The 22467-nt window shown below is 58.4% G+C and overlaps 1 protein-coding gene across 4 annotated transcripts in view; it reads left to right on the forward strand.

Annotated features, from left to right (window-relative positions):
• SEPTIN9 (septin 9) overlaps positions 1-22467 on the forward strand; it is a 165151-nt gene that overhangs the window by 92803 nt on the left and 49881 nt on the right. Inside the window, exon 1 of one of the 4 annotated variants that reach the window (XM_060290091.2) lies at positions 13810-13915. The exons of the other annotated variants lie outside the window; for them this stretch is intronic. The gene's annotated coding sequence lies outside the window, so the exon portion shown is untranslated. Of the gene's footprint in view, positions 1-13809; positions 13916-22467 lie in introns of those variants that run through there. 4 annotated transcript variants of the gene reach the window in all.

Raw genomic sequence — 22467 nt, forward strand, 5'->3', positions numbered from 1 at the left:
GAAATCCCTGGTCTGTCCAATGCAGTTCAGAGACCCCAGCGCTGGTCCCAGCAAGGAATTGGGAAGTGGAAGTGGCCTTGGAGGTCACCTCTTCCATCTCCCTCCTTCTAAAATATAACACACAGAGGGTACAGCTCAGAAGCACAGAATGTTCCAGCAGGAAGCCACTCGGGAGGCCTTGCCCACTTGTTCGTGGGGGAAATGGCCCTCAGACTGCCCTGGCCTGATGACCTATGCTCTCTGAGTCCTTCTTCTCATCATCGCAATGGACCTCATTCCTCCTGCACAGCGTTGTTAGAACGAAAGTGCTAACGTGTGAGGACCACCAGGGCAGGCCCAGCGCCCGGGAGGTTTTGTTAAACAGGCTCATAAGTGAAAACCAAATGCAGCCTTATTTAACGAACGGGCTCAGCTTGGCCATTGCACGGTGCCTCTCCCTCCCCGCGCTTGTAGTCCATGCTCTGGTCTGTATCCCTGACTCCCTCGGCCCCGTCTGCCCCATTGCCTTTTTCTCTTCTAATTCTCAAAGGCAGTGCGTGACCATTGGTAGAAGAGAAAAAATCCAGGTCACATGAAATGTGAAAAGGAAATCTGTCTCTCCTGATCTCCCAGCCTTTCCCCAGGATAGCCCATGCGGGTGGTAGGGCGCGCTGTGTGTCCTTCTGGAGTCTGCGTGTGTGTGTTTTCCCCATTTAACGACACTGTGGATGTAGATCGGGCACATTCCTCGTAACAGCTGCGTCCTCGGCCCTGACATGGTCCTGCCATTCTTGTCCGGCTTCCTCTGTGATAAACGAGGCTTCCATGAACATCCTCTGGCTTATGTATGTGCACATGTTGGATAAACCTTTAGGAGTGGAATTTCTGCACCAGAGGATGTGTGCGTTTAAGATTTTGACCCATGTTGCCAAGTTGGCTTCTAAAACAGCTACATCAGTTTCTGGTCGTGACAGAGAGAGGTACTGTGTCCCTTGCCCTGGGCGGAGAGGTAGAAAGCTATCTGATGGGTGTTTTATTTTGTGCATCTCTTACTAAGTTGCGGGGGTGGGGGTGGGTATCTTTTCCTCTGTTTACAGGCCAAGGGCCCTAGGTTCCCTGGGAACTTCTCATTCCTGTCCTAGGTTCCTTTTTTCCCCAGTTGGGTCGTTAATCATTTTCTTGATTTTGTTTGTTTGTTTGTTTAAGAGTTCTTGGTACACCTTTGTCGTAGCTGTTACAAGTGCTTTTTCCCAGTTGTTAACTTTTCATTGTGTGTCTAGTGTGTTCTTTTTTTTTAGTGTGTTCTTTTAAACAGAGATTTTTAACCCTTAGGTTGTCACGTTTATTCTTTTTCTTTTCTCTTGTGGAGGTTTATGTCCTGCTTAGAGGCCGCCTGCATTCCAAAATCATAGCAAAAGAATTCACTCAGGTTTTCTTCTGGTACTTTTATGGTTTCATTTTTATGTACTGAAATCATTAATCCATTGGAATTTACTTGGGTTTAAACAGCGAGGTAGAGACGCACAGCTCCTGCATGGCTACGCACGCGTGAGCCTGGTCTACAGCGTGTTGGGCATGTGTGCGTTGCTATTTTTATCAATTTTGGTGTCAGTGTCGTGCTGGCTTAGCGAAAATAATTTGGATGCGTTTCTTTACCCCCCTCTGTGTTCTGGAACATTTTTAAGCGGCTACACGATCATCTCTGTGTTAAAACGTTTGAAGAATTCACTAGTGAAACCATCTGAGCTGGATATTTTTGTGGGAGCCTCATCCTTTAAAAAGTTTTTTCCGTAGGTTTGTTTGAGTTTAGCGTTTGTTTCTTCCTATTTTATACCTTTTTTTCCTAGAAAATCATCCTGTAAGCTATTTAAAATCCCTCAGATCATTCAGAGGTAGTGGTGTGTAGAGGGGGTGGTGAGGGGCCAGCCCCCCATGATTGCCACCATCAGTCTGTGCACCTGAGTCTCTGCCCTGGGCCTGGCACTGTTCTCAGAGGAGAACATGCGTCGCTGGCCAGGACACAGCCCATGTCCTGGGGACGCTCCCTCCGAAACATGTGTGCAGTGCAGTGTGACAAGTGTTCTGAGAGGGACGAGTCCAGAAGGCCTTGGCACCCCGAGGAGGGAGCCCCCCCAACCCTGCCAGCAGAGACTTCTTGGAGGTGGGGGGTGGGGGGTAGGCCCCTTGGTCTTGAAGGGGGCAGCGTGGTCCAGGCAGGTGAAGGGCTGTTGGCTTTCTGGAATCCCGAGTTTGATGTTGCCCAGAGAGTGGCTTTCAAACTTATTTTGGACTGCAGCCCCCAGTAAGAAGTACGTTTTGCACCGCAAACCAGGACACACGTGCGTGTAGATGTGTGTGTGTGTGGTGTGTATACATATGGAACAGTATTTCCACGGAGTACTTCTCGCCTTTATCGCGTGCCTGCTACACCTTCATACTCGCTGTGTGTGCTGCTTCGGATGGGGGAGCTTTTCTTATTTTCTAAAAACAGCTCTATGGAGATACAGTTCACATAATACCATTTAGTTCTTCCATTTAAAGTGTACGATCCAATGGTTTTTAGTTATTTACAGGGTTGTGAAACCGTCGCCACATCCAACTTTAGACCGTTTTCATCACCTCAGAAAGAATCTCTGTCCCCATTAACTGTCACCTCCTGTCCCCCACCCCCGTTTCTCCCAGCCCTAAACAATGACCGTAGACTTGCCTGTTGTGAACCTTCCTTAGAGCTGGGATCGTACAGTGTGTGGTCTTTTGTGACTGGCTTCCTTCCCTTTGCATCGTGTTGCAAGGTTCCTGTGTGTTGTAGCCTGGATCAGGGCTGCATCCCTTTTCCTAGCTGAGTAACATTCCATTTGTGGACTGAGCACGTGTTTATCCATTCATCAGCTGAGGGACATTTGGGTTGCTTCTACCTTCTTTTTCTAGTTCTTCTAGTATGAATGTATTCTTTTTAAATGTTAAAAAATAATGCTGGTTATGACCTGCTAACTAGTCTTCAGGACCCACAGTTTGGGACACACTGGCCTAGGCGGTGGGCTGAAGGCGGGCCGGGCCAGAGGTGGGCTGGATGCTGTGTTACGGGCCCGATCCACCAGAGGTGTTTCACCAGGACCTGATCAGATTTCCTAGAGATTATCCTGCGTGGAGTGTTTGTTTATTCAGGAAGGGTTGAGCGTTGATATGTACCAGGCACTGTTCGCGGCGCTGAGGAGTTCATCCGTGCTGAACATACAGAGAAAAATCCTGTCCTCCTGGGGCTTATGTGCTGATGGGCAGAGGCAGAGGGTAAACCAAGCAAACAGTAAACCGTAAAGCCCGTTAGCCGTGGCGAGGGCCGAAGAGGAAAGTGAAGCAGGCGAGGCAGCTTGGGAGGTTGTGACCCTAACCAGGGTGGTCCTGGGTTCAAGGTCGAGCTTGGGTGTGGACCCCTGGAGGTTGGTGGGTGAAAGCAAGAAGAACACGCCCGAGATTAGGGCAAGTGAGGCACTCCTTGGGGGCACAAAACTTAGTGGAGGGGTGGGGGAGCGCCAGAAAACTCAGGAGTCAAGAGAAGTAGTATTTTTATGCAATGCTTTTAAAAATCAGAATTGCGCCCCCCAAATCCTTGATGATCAAATACGCACATTTTCAAGAAAGATGGGCCAGGCACGTGCACAGCCCCGCTGCACTCTCCTCGCCCGAATCCCGCCCTGTTGGATTGGAAAAAATCATTACGGATTTTTTGCAAAAGTTTGATTTTCAAAAAATATTGCATTGACATATTATGTATCATGATTCCCGAGGTATTTGGCGGTCCCTTTGAAATTTGCACTCCCTGGTCTCCGCCCCAAGAGCGCTGAGGTTTGAGGGGCTGAGGACTTTGAACTTGCAGAGTGCAGCTCCTGCCAGGGATGGCAGTGGGGAGGGTGGGGCAGGGTGGGGAGTGCCTGGGGGCAGGAAGGCGCTGCAGCGTCCTCCTCTAGAAAGCTCGGTGGGGTGGGGATGGGGGGAGCTGTACAACCACCCTTCCGGCCTGTCATTTTGCTGTTGGACGTCTGGCGTCTGTGCCGAGGCACTGTCCCCCTAAATGGAGTGTGACGGGGAGAGGAGGGTCCCTTGCACACCCAGAGATCCAGTGGGAGGAAGAGGCGTAATAAAGGGGGTCCAGAGCTCGGGCCTGGGCTGGGCCTTCTGCTGACGGTGGGGAGGCAGCCCTGCCCACTCGGACCTGCTGCGCGGCTGGCCTCCAAGCCCCGAGGATGCAGCAGGGCCTCCTTTCCTGTCTATCCCAGTGAGGTCTCCAGGTGCTCCACCCAAAGCGCTCTCCTTCTGGGGGCTCCCTGAGCTGGCCAAACAGCATATTCGGTTCCAGGCAGCCTCAGCTCGGCCAGGCCCTGGCGGGAGCACAGCCCTGACCATCATCTGAGACCTGTACGTCCTGTTTCCCGTGCAGGGCCGTGGGACCGGCTGCGGGGGGCGTGTCTGGTCTGAGATGAGGCCCTTGTGGCCCGGGAGGAGCTGGAACTTTATAACCGTGGCGGCCGCAGCTTGGAGGTGGGAAGGGCTGGCTGTCAATTCCCAGGGAGCGGCCCGCCCCTCCCTTCCTCTGAGCCCCCCAGTCGCCTGGTCCCTGGAACGAGAAGGCCAGCCTGACAGCCCGTTCTCCTAAGTCACTGTCTCCAGGCCCACTTCCTCTCATCTGTAGTCACCCAGACTTCACGCCTTGCCTTACCTCTGACAGGGCAGAAACGGGAGATCTTGGGGGACCCCCGAAGGGTGTGAGGAGACTGCTGTGTGAACAGAGGGGCTCTGTCCCTCCCCGGGGCGGGTCGCCCTTGCAGACGCAGCCTCCTGCCCTGGCAGAACTTGCTGTGTCCACTCCCTCCTCTGCACGGGGATGGGGAGCCCAGCTGGGGGGTGGGTAACACCCACGGTCACCGTTGTCACTGGTGACCCCAGGGCATGCCTGAGTCATGATGTGACCCCTGCCCGTTCCCCTGGCAGTCGGGTCCACTTCTTTGCACAGTGCAGTAGCCCAGCCCAGGAGGGGGGGCTCTATTTTCACCCCTGGGATCATGCCCCCTCTCCTTAGTGCTGGTCTAAGGCAGGCCTTCCTGAGGTCTGTGGCTCCCTGCCTGTTTACCTGCTGACTAATGCCTGTCTGGTGCCTGATGGGAAGAGCTGGCTTGGTGAGGCGTCCAGGGCTCAGGTTACAGAGGGTTGGGGCACCTCCTGAAACAAGGCCCTGCAGTGTGGCCTCCACCGCCCGCCTGGGTTTCAGGCACCTCTGTCCCCAGCCCCCACCAGGTGAGTTCGTCCTGGGGCTCCCAGGCCGTGGCGGGGGGCTGTGGTTTTCCAGTGGGGGGCAGGGCTGGGGAGGCTGCGATGGAAGAGGCCGAGCGGGGAGGCGCAGCCCCACTTCTTCCTGTGGCAGCGGGGGGACCTGGCCACTCCTGTGTCTCTCAGGAGGGTGACAGGCGGCTGGGCAGAGGCTGTGGGGCAGCTGTAGGGACCAGCTGGTGCAGGAACGGTGGGCGGACCTTGAATCCCAATCCCAGCTTTTCGGGAGTGGGCTGGTTTAGTCAGTGGCTCTGTCAGTGGACTTTCTGTTCAGGCGAGAGAGCCTAGGTCAGTGAGTCGGAGCTGAATTTCTTGATATTTAATTTAGTAGCAAGTTTGCCTCCCCGCCCCTGCCAAGCCCTTGCTTATTACCCTGTGCTCGTTCGGGGCAGGTATTTGCACTCTGCTCTCCGTGGGTGGCGTGGGCCTCCCGGCCTTGGTGCCTGCCCCCGTGATGCCTGGGCAGCCCCACCTGGGCCTTCAAGCCAGTGACACTTCTGGCTCCGGTGGTGGGTGGCTCTGTTTGGACCGAGAAGGTCCGGGACCGTTCAGCCTCAGTATCCAGATGAGGCTTGGGGGGAGGGGAGTGTTCTGAGCCGCCTTCCCGCTGCGTGGTTGGTGCGGCCTTGGTGGGGGCCTCCCTGTTGGCTGTTCCCTTCTCCTGCACGCTTCACTCCTCCCTTGGAGTTCCCCTTCCCCGGCCCCTGCGCGGGCCAGCTGGCACAAGCACTTTGCGGATGGAACGTTGAAACTGGAAGACTTTCCAGGTCCATCCAGGTCCAGATCCCTGTGGCAACAATGAGGGAAATCCTTATCTCAGCCGGAGAAGGAGGCCGAGGGGTTGATAATAACCACCAGCAGGATAAGGTTAGCTTCCAGGCGCTCTCATTACCCCATTTTCCAGATTAGGAAATCAAGGCACAGGGAGCTCCAGCCACTTGCCTAAGGCCCCCCAGTGGTTAATAGTCTGAATTTGAACCCTGGGGGATGGAGCTGTCTGCCGGCGCTGGGGACCAGGGCTGAGGCATGAAGCTGGGTCTCTGCCTCGAAGCTTGGGCTGGGGTGCGGAGCCGCCTGGGCTGGCTCCCTCCTCTGGCCTCTTTCTTTCAGAAAGTACCATGAGATGATGAAATGAAAGAAAAGAAAACTCCAGTTAGAAAGGAGAGACTCTGGTACTCCCCCCGCTCCTCCAGCCCCTCAGCTGCCCTGGACTTTGGAGCAAGATGCTGTTTGTCCGGGGTGAGTGGGAACAGATTGGAAGTCCCGTTTCTCCGCCGATCACAGCTGCAGGGAGCCTGCAGTGGCTGCTGCCGCCAGCCCAGCCCAGCCCAGGCTGTCTCATCCTCTCTCCTCTTTTTCCTCCCCACCCCATTCCTCCTCACAAGACCAGCGTGAGTGTTGCTGAAGAACTAGCCAGAGATGTGCTGGCTGGGCTGGGGGCGGAGCAGAGGGGCGGTGTGCCTTCTTGGCTGGGAGGGGCTGAATTAAGACCCCTGGTTGTAGTCTCCTGGTCGGCCCTGGAAGAGGGGGAGACCGTGGTCCCTACCTGCCAGGTTTGCTCCCTCGCCCTGGAGCAGGTCCCTGCGGGTCCCAGAGAGGCTGTCCTTACGTACAGCACGGCTTCTGTAGGCTCGCCTGGGCTATTGATCCTTCTGGGGCTTGGAGTGGTTCCCCTGATTGGGCTGAGCAAGGCGCTGAGATGGGCGGAGGAGGGGTCCCGTGAGTGCGGGCGTCTCTGCCTGGGGGCTTCCTCTAACTAACCTCACTAGGGCACAGGTCTTACTCCCAGGGATTGGCTCAGCTCTTCATTGCCATGGCTTTGGACAGCCCAGCCCTGTCCGTGCTTGCTGGACACCGTGGCGGGGGGCGGTGCTGTGCCCTCAGGGCATCAGAGAGACGGAGAGGCAGGTGGAGAAGCAGCTGGAAACACAGCATCTTCACTCTTGTCAACGCTGCGTCGGGGCCTGGCAGGGCGGCCAGGACAGTAGCGGCCACCGCCCGGCTTTCTGGGAGGTCAGCCCATCAGCACGGCCCAGGGGATATGAGGAGGGGAGCTTCTGTCCCCAGTTCCCCTCATTTCTGGCCTGGGCTTCGGGAGCAGGCCCCCAGAGTTCTGCCTGGGGGCCTGAGGTAGGAGCAGCTGAGTGAGAGTAAGGGCCTGGAGGAGCCAGGGCACCCTGGCAAACTATCTCCCCCCACCCTCGCCTACCCCTGCAGCCCTTCCTTCCCCAGGATTGCTTTGGGTTGGTCCCAGGGAGCGAGGCTGCTGGCCACGTGGACGTGGGGAAGCTGATACCCACGGGGTGAGACCCCACAGCAGAGGGCACTCTTATTACCTGTTGGGTCCGAGCTCTACCCTCCAGGCCTGCATTTCCAAAGCACGGTGGGCACCTCTGAATCTGAAGGCAGCTTCCTGGGCCCAAACCCAGCCTTTTGGGGACCAGGGTCTGTGGGGGAGGCGTGGGGACAGCTCTGCAGAGAAAGTTACTAACGTGGCTCTAACCCCTCCCCCACGCCTTCTAAGGCTTTTCCGTCCTCCCTCTGGGACCCTGGTCAGGGCTGGGCTCCAGGGTGGGCACCAGGAAGACCTGTGGGCTCTGAGGTCACATCTGCCTCCTGGCTACGCCGTGGGTAGAAGATGAGAAGCTTCAGTCGCCCCGAAAGTTCTGTTCAGGAACCTAACCCTAACCCTGACCCTGAGCGGTACCCCACCCCCGAAAATGGCCGACTTGATGTAGCGTTTGTGACCAAGTGTGTGCAGTCTGCCCAGGAGGCTTTAGAGATGTGGCCCCCGGCCAGGTCCTAATGGGGGGGGGCTGGGGCCTCGTAACCCCCACTGTTCCCCACCCCACCCCCCCGCCAGCCCCCAGTCCTTGGCTCTGCAGTGAGGAGGGAGCCCTCCCCGCACCACACCCCCTGCAGTGTAACTGCCACCCGGTCACGCTGCAGAGAAACTTTTCCAGGGAGCCAGCTGTCACATTTGGCCTCGATTCTTTGTTTTTGAACAGGAATGAAAGGAGAGAGTGAGTAAGAAAGTGTGTTGGGGGTAAGTGAGTAGGGGAAGGTCAGAGAGAGGGGAGGAAAGATCTGGAAAGTCCAACCATGTGCTTGCGAAGCCGGTGCCAGCTCTGAGATTATCTGAAGGTGGCGTCCTGCCCTGGGCCCTGCCTGCAACCAGGAGGGAATGTTCTGCAGGGGAATTGCCTGACGAGCTGGAAGCGAGACCTGGGAGCCTGCCCTTGGCTTGAGTTCTGCTGCTCTGAGAGCGCCACAGATTTGTTTCCATTTGAGGGACACCGCGGGGAGGCTGTCATTCCCTTCCTAGCCTGTGTTAATTTTTCATTAATCACAGTGACCGCCTCCTGCGCACTTACACGCTCCAGTGCTGGGCTGGAAGCTGCTCCATGTGCTTCCTGGGATGTTTCTGCACAACGACCTTAGAAACAGTTACCGTTACGGTTTGTAAAGAAGGTACCAAGGCACAGAGAGGCTGAGTAACTTGCCCTTGGCCACACAGCTGGAAGTGGCTGATCCAGCTTTGAATCTGAACACAGGGCCGTTTGACTCCAGAGCCGCGGCTGGTTTGTAACTAGGTGCGTGGTTTCCATGCCCCTGGGGCAGCCAGCTCGGCCGAGGCTCCTTCTGTGTATAGGCAGCCACCGGGGCAACCCCCCCGTGGCTAAAATGGAGCCAGGAGAGGCGGAGGCTGCAGCCAGAGTCACACTGCGGGTGGGCAGCCACCCTGGGGACACAGCCACATCCCCCCTCCTGGCTCTCTGGAGCCTGCAGGTGTGGGTCAAGCGCTGCCGGCTGCAGGCAGAAGAGGGCCCCACAGCAGCAGACCCTGGGAGTCCAGCCTGCGAAACCCTGAGGCTTCTGGAGGCCTCTGGCCCGGCTTCCTGTGCAGCTGGGTCCTCCTGCACGCTCATTCCCCAGGCAACACGACCTCCCACAGCCGGGTCCATCTTCCCAGGCCCGGGTCACGTGGTGCAGGTCAGCCTGCTCTGGGGGAGGGCAGGGTGCCAGGAACAGCTGGGGGCAGGATTGGGGGGTGGCGGGGTCACACTTCCCGGGAATGGAGGGAGAGCTCACTCGGGGCAGAACGTCCACTTTGCACACTGCACTTCCACATGCGGTCAAGCAACCCCCCCAGCCCTGCGCATCCTCCAGTTACGCACAGGTCCACCCCCACCCCGTCCTTCCCCCCACTCCCCCGCCAACCCATCCAGCAGACATTTGCACCATGCTCAGGGTGTATGCATGGAGCACAGCCCTCTGTGTAGCTCTGCTGGCCCCCGGTCCTGTGATCTGGACAGACCCAGGTCTCCTGCCTGTGTGTCCTAATCTAGGGGGAGGTGTGACGTGAGGGGAGGTGTTCCTCTGAGAAGTTAAGGTCTGTGTTCGCCCAGGTGGGCGTGGCACAGAACAGTGAATGGGGCTGAGCAAGGGGTCTGGGGATGGGGGGCTCCAGAGTCGCCTCCTCAGGCCCACCCCTCCCTGAGCTGCACTGGGCGCCTCCCAGCCTTCTCGGCCCAGCACAGCCCAGCTCAGCCATTTCCTCCTGAGTCCACACCCCAGGCCGCCTGCTTCGGAAACAGCACCCTCTCCGCCCACCACGTTGCCTGGGCCTCAGAAATTTGGGAATCATCCACCAGCCACAGCCATCTCCAAAACAGACCCAAATCTGCGTGCGCCTCGTCCGCCTGCTCCAGCCCCGGGCCTTGCCTTGGCAGACGGTCCGCCCCGAACTGCCCCCTGCGGTCTGCTCCCCGCAGTGGCCTACAGGCCCCTACACCTTCCCCAGGAGCGCCCACACCTGTAATGTGTGTGAAGGACGCCCCCTGGAGGTGTGCGTTGGCTGGACATGGTGAGCCTGACAGTCGCAGTGATTTCCTGGATGGAGGATCGGTTCACATCACTCCCTAGCTTAAAGCTCCCCGTGGGTGCCTCCTGTGCTTGGGACACCTACTCCCTGCTCATGGGTTTGCAGCCCCCTGGCCTGGCTGCTCCTGGGGACACAGACGTTTGTCCCCAGCAAGCCTGTTCCTTCCTGGGATATCATTCCCCACATCTTTTCCTGACTGCCTCATTTGGGTCCCTGCTTATACACTTGTCTGCCTACTTATATGGGATCCCAAACTCTTACCACTGATTTGTTCACACGGAGTGTGAGCTCCAGGAAGTCGGGGGAAGCTGGCTGTGTCCCCAGGGCCTGGCATGTCGGCGGTGCCCAGTTCATGCCTGTTGGGCACCTACTGAGTGCTAGAGGAGCACCGAAGGGCAGGCTCTGTCCAGCTGGAACAATCAGGGAAGACTTCCTGGAAGAAGTGGTGTCTGGGGGGCCTTGGAAAGTGGGAGGTTTGGTGCCAAATTAGGACAGAGGGCAAAGGGGCATTGTCATAACTCAGCAGACAGCCTTGAGCAGCGACAACTGGCACAAGTAAGAGGCAGAGAGAGAAGTATCTGTGAATCGGAGTCCCCAGAGAGGCTGAGCTCCCGGCTGAGCAAAGGCTGGAGGTGGGAACGACACCTGTGCATGCAGCTCAGTGTGGAGTGGGCCTGTCTGCTCAGGCCACTGGAGCCCTGTCAGATGAGGGGTGGCCCTAAAACCACCAACCAACTAAGGTGCCTCAGGAAGGATGAGGGGGGTGTTTCTGAGGGACTAATCTAGCGCAGGTGGACAGTGGAACAGAAGGGAAGGGACGGGAGCGGGCCCTGAAGCCTGCCCAGCCTGAGGCTCTGGGAGGCTGAGTGAGGGTAGAGCCATGGGAACTGAGAGGGCAGGCTGAGTTCTGGAAGCCCCCAGAGGAAGAAATGGCTGGGGCGGGCGTCCTACTCCTTACGGAGGATATACCGCCTCACCTCCCCCGGCCAGCCCGGCTCTAGCTCTTGGTGAAGCTGGATGAATGCGTTTGAAGTGCGGGGCTGGCTGCAGTCCCTGGTTCGTGGCTGCCTGAAGCACTGTGTTGAGAAGGATTCTGAGGCCAGGAGGAAAACCTTCTCTCTGGTTTGGCAACGTCTGCCTTGGGTGAGGGAGAGACCACGGGCGGTCCTGAGTGATCCCATTTGCAGAATTTGAGGAGACCAGGCGGGCGAGGGGTGGGGAGAGGGGGCCCTGGACAACACCCAGGGCCTTGTCCTCCCAGGCCCTACCTCGGTTACTGTTTGGAGCTCTGCTTGACATTTCAGAGTCCCGATCAGCTCGGCTTGGTTTAATCAGTGTCCCACCCCAGGCTCGTCTGCCTTTTTGGTTTGATCCATTTATCCTAGTCGCTGTCATCCCTACCCCACACCTGCCATGTGTCCAGCCTTTCCATGGTGCCAGCCACTGGGCTCATTGCTCTCCATGCATCTCCTGTAGCCCTCATAGCATCTCAGGAGGCACAGAGAGGCTGAGTTGCTGGCCCATAGTTGCACAGCAGGCACCAGGATTCAAGTGGGACCTCTGACCTCAGGGCCTTTGCAGGGCCCCGGGGGGATATTGGTGAGGAAGTGTGAGGTATGAGAACTGGCCCCACCTCTGAGCACCAGCAGGCCCAGCTGATGCAGTGACTGCAGTGGGCTGGTCCACTGACAAACAGGAGTGTGGGCTCTGAGCTCCGTGCACCCACTTGCAGCCCGGGTGACCTTGGGTGCCTTCCAGAACCTTTTAGCTTCCTTATCTAGGAAAAGGGGAACGAACCGTCTCTACCCCGCAAGGTGGGTAGGGGCAGCATACGTGGGGTTCAGGAAAGCTGTGTGCCCTCAATGACCTTTCGAAGCAGTCTGGTGTTGCTGTGTCCTCATTTTCAAGGTGCAGCCCTGAGAGGTTAGTGCACTGACCCCGGTCACACAGCAAGAGCCTGGGCTGCAGACAGCAGTGCTGGAAGGGAGAGTGCTGGAAGCATGGGGGCGGGGGTGGGATGTCAGTGGAGGGAGGGAGTGCTTCCCAGCAGTTCACGAATATTTAATAAGCGCCTACTTTGGCCGGTGCCTGGTGTGCTCAGACGGAGGGAGGCTGGAGCCGGGCCTGAGTTCAGATTCTGGTTCTCCTGACTCTTCCAGGCTGGTTGTTTACTCCGAGTTCATCTCATCGTTTGCAGGTGGGGGGGGGACACATGTGGGGATTTAATGGGATAATGTAAGAGGTGGCCGTGGCGCAGCCCTGGGCATACAGTCAGCATATGATAAATGCTGAGTGTTGCTACCATTGACATAATCGGCCACGTTTCACGGGCGCGTCCTGGCAAGGCCTCCCGCTCCGTGAGCCTGCTTCCCAGGGCTGAGCGTGTGGGTTGGTGGCTGTTAGCTGTGTGCGCCCGCGGCCTGATCGGGCCAGTGGGCACACGTGGAAGGCTCGCTGTCTCTGCCGCTGCCGCCAGCACTCACGGACCGTGCCTGGGCTGCCCACTGGCTCCTGCAGCCGCCCGGCGGAGCGCTGGGCTGGCACCGGCATGGGCTGTGTGTGGAAGTTGCCGGACGCCTGGGCGGCCGTGGCTCCGTTGGTGGAGGAGCTGCGCGATGATTGCATCGTTGGGGTAGTGGCAGAGAATCCGAGGGGACCTCAGAAAAGGCCATGGCACCTTGATGTGGATGGGCTGCTCTGGGCTTTGGGCACCCAGGTGATGTCTGTCCTCTTGGAGGGGCCAGGAAGGCTGGAAGCTGCGTTTCAGTTTTCTGTGATCAGAAAAGGGTGGCTTCTTAAGGGAAATGTCTGGGGACAGTCTCTTTCCTGGAGGAGGAACGGTTTGGGGAATAAAAGGCTGGAGACAGGGGCTGGTGAGGGAGGGAGCTGGCGAGGGAGGCTCGGCAGGGTTTGGTTGGCATTCTAAGCAGGGAGGGCGGAAGCCATGCAGAGATCCTGAGAGCTGATGGGAACGCAGGTCCAGAGGGGGAGGGGCGTGCAGTGGCCACACGGCGGGCGGGGGCAGATTGGGGGCAGGCTTCTGGGACCCACTCTGTGCTGCCGTTTTGGGGTTCGCCTCCAGAGTCGTGGGCGGTCTTGGTGTGCCAGCTGCTCGTGGGGCCAGGACCACTCACCTGTGAGCTGGGCTTCGTCCCGTGACATGAGCACCGTTCGTTCCCCCGTTGTTCAGGAGGAGTGAGGCTGCGACATCACGGGGCCCACCCAGGGCTGTCGCTGTGCCTGACTGTCCCCGCGCAGGGCGAATGGAGGGTCTGAATGTGCTGGCTGCGGCCTGCCTTCCCACTGAGGCTCGTAGCTTGTACGTGCCTTGCAGGAGCCTGGCCCATCAGGGTGGTCCGGGCCAGCCTGGAGCCGTGAGGGTCTCTAGACAGTGGACGGGAGCTCTCCTTGCCTGCTTTCTCGTCTGCTGCAGAACTGTGACCACCCCATCCCATCCCCCCACCACTCACCGCTGTCAAATCCTTTCCCGGCACAGCCCGGGGACCGGCTTGAGCGTGGGCACTTCTGGGCTCTGTCGATGCCCCACATCCTCTTCCGCGGCAACAGCAGACCCTGGGAGCCTGCTCTGGAGGGCTTGGCCGTGGGGTGCACTGCCCAGGCAGAGCCGGGCTTTCTCACCCGGGAAGTCGGTGTACCACCCCAGGCAGCCTCATTTCGTGGCGAGAGAGAGAGGGACAGTGACTTTTTTGGAGACAGGAGCTGGTCCAGGTAAGAAGCTGCCCTCCCAGTGCCCCCAGCGCCACTCCCTCCCCCGGTGGTACCACCGTCCCCCCAGCTGTGGTCTCACAGGGCACTCCACCTCCAGCTTCCTCTCCAAGCCTCGGCTGGTCAGTAGGGGGCAGTGGAGGCCTCAAGTCCTCCTAGAGGACTGGGCATAGTGGAGTTTTTACAGATCTGTCCCTGCAAAGTCTTTCGCATCACACCCACAGTGTCTTCCCTCCCTGCTAACATTTCTCCCGGGGTTGTCATGCCGGGTGGAGTGTGGGGGGGCGCCCACCAGGCTGTGGGCAAAGCAGAGCTGTGTTGACACAAACTCTGGTTGAACCCATATCCTCCCTGCAACCCAGCGGAAGTAACCTCATGGCAGGGCCGGCAGAGCTGGGACCCAGCTCTGCACATGGAGGAGGGTTCAGGCCCCTCGGAGCCCCCCGGGGAAGACCCAGCCCAGTGCCTGGCTGACAGATCCTTAGACTGTTCCATCCACTTGTCTAGGTGATACAGGGGGCAGGTGTTAGCACTTCTGAGAAGCTAAGAAGCATCTGTCTTCCTGGTTGAAAAACAATTTTGTTGCGATTTTAAAAATTGTGCCTCCTTACGACAAAAATAATTTACTTAGAAAGCCATAAATAAGACAATCGGTTATAACTGCATTCTACAGAAATAAGCACTGTTCACGTTTTGGGGTTTTCTTCCAGTCTTTTCCCTACACATATACTTAATACAAATGATTTTTTTTTTTTTTTTTAAAGAACAAAAGTGGGATCTGACACTTCTCCCTGCCACTGACAAGACTGCCCCTCACTGGGAGATTTTCCTCACTCTTGGCCCAAGCCTTGCCTCATAAAGGGATGGGGATAAATTGCCCTAGGAGGGAATGGACAGTTGAAGAACCATCTCGTGGCTGGTGGGACTTGGAAACAGGCTGAGGAGTTTTGGCAGAGGGTGGACCCCAGCCCAGGGTGGTGGGCAGGGAGGGGATGCTTAGATGCTTTCACTTTTTATTTCAGGGGGTTATCTGGAATAAAATAGGGGTGTGAGTGAGAGTGTGGCCAGTGTCTGGGCCATGACCTTTCCTGGCAGCATGACCTTGGCCAACATACTTTGTTTCCCTCTGTAAAATGGGCGAATAGAGACGCCCGCTCAAGAGACGGTGTGGGAAACAGGCTTGCTCATACACGCAAAGGACTTAGGGCGGGCCTGGCATCACCGCCGCCATTGTGGTAAATGGTACTTTCACTGTGTTCTGTCTGTATCCCTGTTTCTCTCCTCCGTGGTCAGGCTCTCATTCGTTGGTTCATTCATTCATTCACCTGCTGAGCCCTCCTCTGTGTCAGGCCTGGAGCTGAGGATGACGCCCTACTCCCTGACCCCAGGGTTTCTGAATGGGAATGTGATGATCTTGGAGACTGGCCCAACAGGCTGCCCACTGCCCCCTCCTCAAGGGGGACACTGGAAAGCTAGCAGGCAAGGGGGCCAGCTCTGGAGGGAGCCAGCTCTATCCCTTCTTGCTGTGTGACCTGGGGCAAGTTGCTTAGCTCCTCTGTGCCCGTTTCGAAATCTGTTAAAGGAGGAGAGCCACAGGGAGGCTTGAATGAGGCTGCCCTGAGGACCTAAGGGGGCTGCGTGTGAGGCTCTGGGAACAGGGCCTGCACTTAGCGAGCACTCACTCCGTGCTAGCTTTGGTCGTAGCTGCTGTTCTGAGAATATTCTTGGATCTCCGGACACTGACAGCTGTGGATGGAATGCTGTTTCTGGAAGCCATCATGGGGGGCACTCAGCGGCTGCAGGAACAGTTACTGAGTTGGGAGCCGCGGCCCAGAGCACAGTCACTGTTCTCGAGAGGGAGGCTGGCTCCCCTGGAGTCCCTCCTCCCAGAAACTTCTGCCCTCCTCCGCTTGAGCAGGGGGCAGTGGGGGCTGGTGGCGGTGTGCCTGGACGGCCCTTTGCAGGAGCCTGGTCATCTCCTGCTCTGATGGCCAGGGCCTTTCCTCCCTCGCTGCTCTGGCCTGCTGTGCGCTCAGCTGCTATGACAGGAGGCTTTCGAGTAATAGAAACCCCAACTCAGAATGGCCTGAGGTCCAAGGAGAATTTGCTGCTGCACAAAATGAGAAGTCCGGAGCCTGGGCAGCCCGAGAATGCTATGGAGGCCCCTGCGTTCGGCCATCCTCGGCTGTGGCTTTGTTCCCAGCTGGCCCCCACGGTCACAGACGCTGCATCATTTGCCAACACGGCCGCATTCAGAGGAACTCGAGCCCCCTTCCTGTGGGCCTCGTCCGCAAGCCGGGAAACCTTTCCCCCAAGCCCCCGGGTGCCCTCCCTTAGCCCCCGGGCACAGGCTGAGCCCCAACCTGATGGCTCCTGCCCCGAAGCACGCAGTGTTTCCGGGCAGCTCAAGGAGGAGAGTGAACCCCTGAACCAAATTAGGGTCGGCCGGGCAGAGCAGGGCCGGAGGAGGGAGGGACCGTGTGTCCTCTGTGGCCACTGTCCCTCGGCAGAGGGAACAAGGAGGGACAAGGCCCTTTGACTAGCTGGGGTCCGAGTAGAGACAGTGCCATCACGACCGGTCCTTCCTGGCCAGGCGTGCACAGCCACCACAAGCGGATGAGCCAGGCCCCATCTGCCACCCCAGGCTGAAACGGGGGCCGGCCGGCCACGCCGGAAGCAGCAGCTGCGGCTCACGGCACCAACCGGCTGGCGTTCTGGGGCGAGAGGGTTGGCTCGGGCTGGAGCCTGACCTCTGAGCGGAATCCAGCTGTCCCAGCGACAGGCTGTAGCTAATGAAACGCTGGGACAGATCGGCAGACGAAGGGGGCGGGCTGCCCCTCTGCACCCCCTTCCCTGCGGGGTGGGCACCCCGCTCTTTCCGGCACCCCGCCTGCCCTCCCTGGGCCCTTCGTGTGCCTGTCGGCTTCCTTCCCTGCCCCCCTCCTGCTCCCTGCACAAGCGTATGGTACCGATTAGGGCCTTCCGCCCCCCTGCTCCGTGGACGGCCAGAGCGAAGCTTGTGTGGTACCTCCCCGACCAGCGGGGTGGGGCTTCCCCAGCGCACAGCCCTCATCTTCTGGGCTTAAAAACCAGACTGTGCGTGTGTGCCCGCGTATGCGCGTGTGTGTGCGCGTGTGGGGCAGGAGAAACACTAAGCTGCAGCCCATCTGCGTGTGTTTCTCACTTTTCCCGCTTGTTTAAGGGCCTTTGGCTTGGTGTCTGCAGGCCGAGCCGCCCGTGCTCGCTGGGAGAGGCGGGCCCCTTCCCCCTTGATCCGCGCTGTTCCTCTTTGGCCTGCTTCCTGTAGGAGCTTCCCTAGAACAGGGCCACGCAGCGTGGTGGCAGGACCAGCTCGGGCTCTGGGCTCCAGCCCGTTAGCCGTGTGCCCGGGGCTCCCCCGCACTTCCCCTGCCTGGGCCATATTCACTGTGTCCTCCTGGCAGGGCTGCTGGGAGCGTCGCTGGAGGGAGGGGCAGAGGGGACAGGGAACATGCAGCATAGAGGGAGCGGTGTGGCGGGCAGGGGTGGCAGGGCCCCATCGGCCCGCGGGGAGACCCTCCACGGCCGCGGGCATCTCCGTGCCGCCCTGGCTTACTGTGGCAGCCTCCAGTCCGAGGCATCCCTGTGTCTCCCGCGCCAACCTCCCATCACACACACACATGAAGTAAAGACTCGTTGGGAGGAGCGAGTGTAAGGCGTGGGTTTGATGAGGGCGAGGAGGTTTGATCTAGACCTGGCGGGCTTGGGGCCTCTGTGACGGCTAATGCAGGAGGGTGGCGGGTCACTGGGAACCACGGCTGGGCTCCAGCTGTGGCCGTCGTCAGCAGAGGGCCTAGAGGACAGGAGGGCAGCAGAGGACCAGGGATGCTCCGCCTCCATTCTCCAGGGCTTCAGGTTGCCAAGGCCGGACAGGATCCCTGATAGCCGGGACAGCAGTGGTCAGTAGCCAGGGCTGCCTGTGGAGCCTGCACGGTCGCAGGGCTCTTTACCTGGAGTAAGTACAGTACCTCATTTAGTCCTCTTATCGGCCCTGTGAAGTCCATTCTGTCATTATTCCCATTTCACAGATGAGGAACCCAGGGCACAGACAGGTTAAACAACATGCCCAAGACCACACAGCTGGTGGGTGTGACCAAGGAGGGTTGGAATGCAGCATGCCTGACTCCAGAGGCCCTAAACCTCCTCAGACCTCTGGTTTCACTCCCTCTTGTCTCTGAGGCTCAGAGAGGGGGCTGGTGACATGGCCAGGGTCACACAGCGGGTTAGTGGTGGAGGTGGAGTCACGTCTCCCAGGCCCTGATGCTGCAGCCTTTCTTGAGCTGGTGCCTCTTTGGATGGCCCACCCATCCTTGGGGTGGGGTCAGAGGTGACAGCAGTGGCTGGTCTGCACAGCCCAGTCTCCCACACGTCGTTCCAGAAGGACATTAATACCGGATCGATGGGGCAGCTGGGGGGAGACGGACGCCTTCGCGCTAATGAACTGTTACAGTTCTGCGGGTGCCTTTGCGTCTCACGGCTCTTCACCTCTTGCGTTTGCTGTGTGTGTGCCTGAGAGCAGCACACGTTTGCAGGCAGCTCCGTGGGTGTCTGAGCCCTGCCTTTGTGTAATCGGTGAGGCGCCAACCTCTTGGCGCTTCCTTTCTTCCACCTGCAGAATCCGCGCCCTGCCTACCTTGCGCAGGGCAAGAGCAGAAAAGCCCTTTCCCGACAGAGCGTGTGTCCTCTTAGCCCTGACCGCGTGCGCTTTCGTGCCTGGGGCGTCGGGGAAGGGTGGCGGCCTCTGCCGTCCATGCTCCCACCGGCCCTGGCTGCCTTCCTGCCCCGCTGGCCTCTATGGGGAGGATGCCCGCGGGAAGTGAAAGAGTTAACAATGGATCCCTCTCCAGCTTTCCCAGGAAAAGGGCAGGAACCGCGAGGCCTCCTCTTCAGAGGAAGGGGTGGGCGGGGGATGCGAGGAGAGCTAGCTCCTCTGCTCAGGCACCTCCAGCCACCCTGCATATTCAGTTCCACCGACTTCTGCAGACCAGCTGTTCAGAGCGAACCCAGAAGGCGGAGGGAGGGTTTCCAATAAGCAAAGAGGAACGAATGTGGGATTCATTACTGGAATTTGGCAACACAGAGAGCCTCACTTTCTCCCCTGAGATAGGATGGGGGCAGGGTCCTGCAGGAGTCGGAGGCCCTGGGTGGGAGCCAGGGGGTGGGGGTGGGGGGTGAGGCCAGAGTCCCTTCCCTTCCCCCACAACTGAGCTCCGGGGCCCCTGCTTCCCTTTGCTGCGGCTCGCCCTTCCCCTGAGAACCGCAGGCTGGAATCACGTGCCTGCTTTCCTCCACTTCCCTCCTGCCCCTGCGGAAGAGAATGGCTTGGCCCCTTTGGCCCCTGCCACCTACCGCCTCCTGTTTGGCAGAACTGGCCTTTCTCCATGGAGGCTGGGGCGGGTGTGGGCAAAAGCCACTTCCCGGCAGCGAGGCCAGGTCCTGGGAGGAACTGCAGGCAGCCGATGCCCCTGCAGGGAGGGCTGACTGTCCTGGTGTTGGGAGGACACCAGGGGAAAGGCCAGGGGGCCACTACGTTGGGGGGGGAGGGGTGCCACTGGGCTCTGGAAGCTTTGTCTTCCAGACCAAAGCTGGAAGGGACTGGTGAGCTGTTCTCTGTCCTCTGGATGCAGGAGGCAATTCATGGGATTCCCCTGGCCCCGATCCCGCAGTTTATGGAGGAGGAAATGAGAGGCCCAGAGAGGCAGAGTGACTTCCCCAAGGCCACACAGCCCAGCACCCCACTCTCTCTCTCTCTCTCTCTCTATGCCTCCCCGTGTGGCAGCTACTGTGATGCTGTGGTTTGGGGCCCCTCGGCCTGTCCAGCGTGGACGCCTGATGCAGCAGTGGTTGGAAAGTAAGACCCCTGGGAGAGAAGTGAGGCCTGTGGTTCGGGCTGTCAGGAACCAGTGGCCTGGTTCCCGGGAGCAGAGCACTGACGCCTCGCCCACATCCCGCACCCCACACCCCCGGGACCTCTCTGCCACAAAGCCGGAGTGACCTGGGCTCGGGGATTCCAAATTCATCTCGCTGGACGTGAGGCTGTCTTACTGTGACCAGTTATCTCCGGGGGTGGAAGGGGGCTCTCTGTGCTCGAGAGGGTGCCACAGTGAGGTGGGAAGAGCTTGGCATCCAGGGAGCCAGCGAGGGAGGCGGACTGCACTAGCTTCCAGTGGTTCTGGTGAGGGAGGAGACCGCGGACAAGCCGGCTGCCACCATCGCTGTGGCCGTGGCCTGTCACCCTTCTGGGGCGGCCAAGCACCGCGCTGGGAGAGCCCAGGTGAACCCCAACATTGTCCTGGAAGAATGACTGGTCACGAGCTGAGGATGGAATTTCTGGGGAGGACCTTCTGCAGCCCCCGGCCCCTCTTAGGTACATTATCCCATTTTACAGATGTGCATAACTGGGTCCCTCAGCTACTAAGTGGTGGGGCCGGGATTTGAACACAAGCAGGCAGCCTGCTGGGCATCCTCCCCTTCGTCTCCTTTCAGGACCTGGGTTAGTGGGGTCGGCAGAATGATGATTCCTAAAGATGCCCGTGTCCTAATCCCCAGAACGTGTGACAATGTCTGGTCACAAGGCAAAGGGGAATCAAGGCTGCTGCTCAGCTGGCCTTAAAATAGGGAGATTATCCAGGATAATCTAGAAAGATTATCCTAGCTAATCCACACAGACCCAGTGTAATCCCAAGGGTCCTTAGAAGTGGAGGGAGGAGGGAAGCGAGTCCGCATCAGTGATGGGGTGTGGGAGAGATTCCACTGGCCACGCCGGCTGTGAAGATGCTGGGAGGACCAGGAGCTAAGGAATGCAGCGGCCTCTAGGAGCTGGAACAGGCAGGGAGACAGATTCTTCCCTGGAGCCTCCAGAGGGAACCAGCGTTTGGTTTCAACTCGGTGAACCTGTGTTGGACTTCCGACGCCCAGATCTGTAAGATGAGGAACCTGTGTTGTTCTGAGTTACCACGCTGTGGTGATGTGTTGTAGCAGCAGCATGAAGCAGATACAGTTAGGAAGCGGTGATCCTCTTCTGGAAGGATTCAGGAGGAATTCCCTCTGTATCCTGAGCCCTGGGAGATTCTGGGTTCCCCTAGACGCTCCCAGCCCTGGAGTGCACAGGATGCTCCCCCAGGCAGGGCAGGAAAGAAACCAGTTGTGAAACTGTTTCCCTTTTATACAGATGAAGAGCAAGGGTGTGGGCTTGTGCACCTGCCTCCTTTTTGTGGCTTTTCCCCGCCCCCCAGACAGAATTCTTTAGCTGCAGGAGACCCCAGGGTTCATCTGCTTGATTTGCAAGTGAGGAAACTGAGGCCCAGAGAAGTGACCCTGCGTGGCCAGGGCGTGCCTGGTGCAGGTGGAAGGTTGGCGGGTGTGGACTGCCAGGGAGAAAAGCAGATTGGCCTTGGGGGGGGCGGTGCGGGCAGCTGGAGGAGCAGCTGCTGCAGCATCTTCCAGGTGCCCCTGCCTTGACAGCCTGGGAGCCCCGGGGACCAGAGGATGCCCAGGCTTGGAGGCTGTGGCCTGAGATAACACGTGGGAAAGTGCCAGGTGTCCTGCCTGGGGTGGAGGCTTCCTCTGCAGGTGCCGCCCGATTGCAAGCCCCGCCTTTCCTCATCAGCACCCGTGGCCGGCAGCTTACAAGAGTTAGGCTCCTGTCTCTGGCCATGAAATAGTCATTTTCTGAGCTGCTTAGGGCCCAGGTGAGCAAATCTCTTCCCCCTGACCGCTGTGATCATCCTATCCTGGGGTCTGGACAAACAGCCCAGATGACACTTAGTGATAGTTTTACAGCCCCATCACTTGCCCCTCTGCAGCTCACACCTCCCCTGGCTTCCTGAACGGCTTCCCTGAGGTTCCCCCGAGGCTTTGCTGCCAGGCCTTTGCCTGCAGGTCCCTCAGCCTGGAAGGTCTGCTTTCCCACAGCGGTGGGGCCTCTTTTCGGATTCTCTAAGAACAGCCTCAGCGCGCTGTGTTCTCAGGCGCTGCTGGCCCTTGCTAATTGTTGCCAGATTCCTTGCTTTGTGTCTTCTCCCTGAGGCCAGGATCTGAGTGGGCAGGGCCTCTGTCTGTGAGGCTCAGCCCCATCCCCATACCTGACGAGATGCCTGCACGCACTCCACGTGTGCATGGGATGAAGGAATGAACAGTTAGGTTGTGAAATCATCCAATTCCCATTTCTAACTGGTACATCATGATAAAATATGTGTGGCATTTCACATTTTGAATATGCTTTTGTGGGTGTGAAAGATCGAAGCGGTTTTATTGTGTGATTCATGAATCAGGCAGCAGCCCCTTGAGCAACGAGTCGGGAGCTCCCTTGAGTGTACTTAAAAACACTTTTTTATTTTGAAATAATCTTAAACTCACTAGAAACTGCAAAAGTAATAGGAGCGGGTTCCTGTGTACCCTTTTCAGCTTCTCCCCTAATGACATATCACAGTACATGTCAAAACCAGGAAGCTGACGGTGGTACAAGAATGTCAACTCAGCTACACACGGTACTCAGTTTCCACCGGTTTTACAGG

This window comes from Globicephala melas, chromosome 20 (assembly GCF_963455315.2).
Source record: "Globicephala melas chromosome 20, mGloMel1.2, whole genome shotgun sequence".
Classification (NCBI taxonomy): Eukaryota; Metazoa; Chordata; class Mammalia; order Artiodactyla; family Delphinidae; genus Globicephala; species Globicephala melas.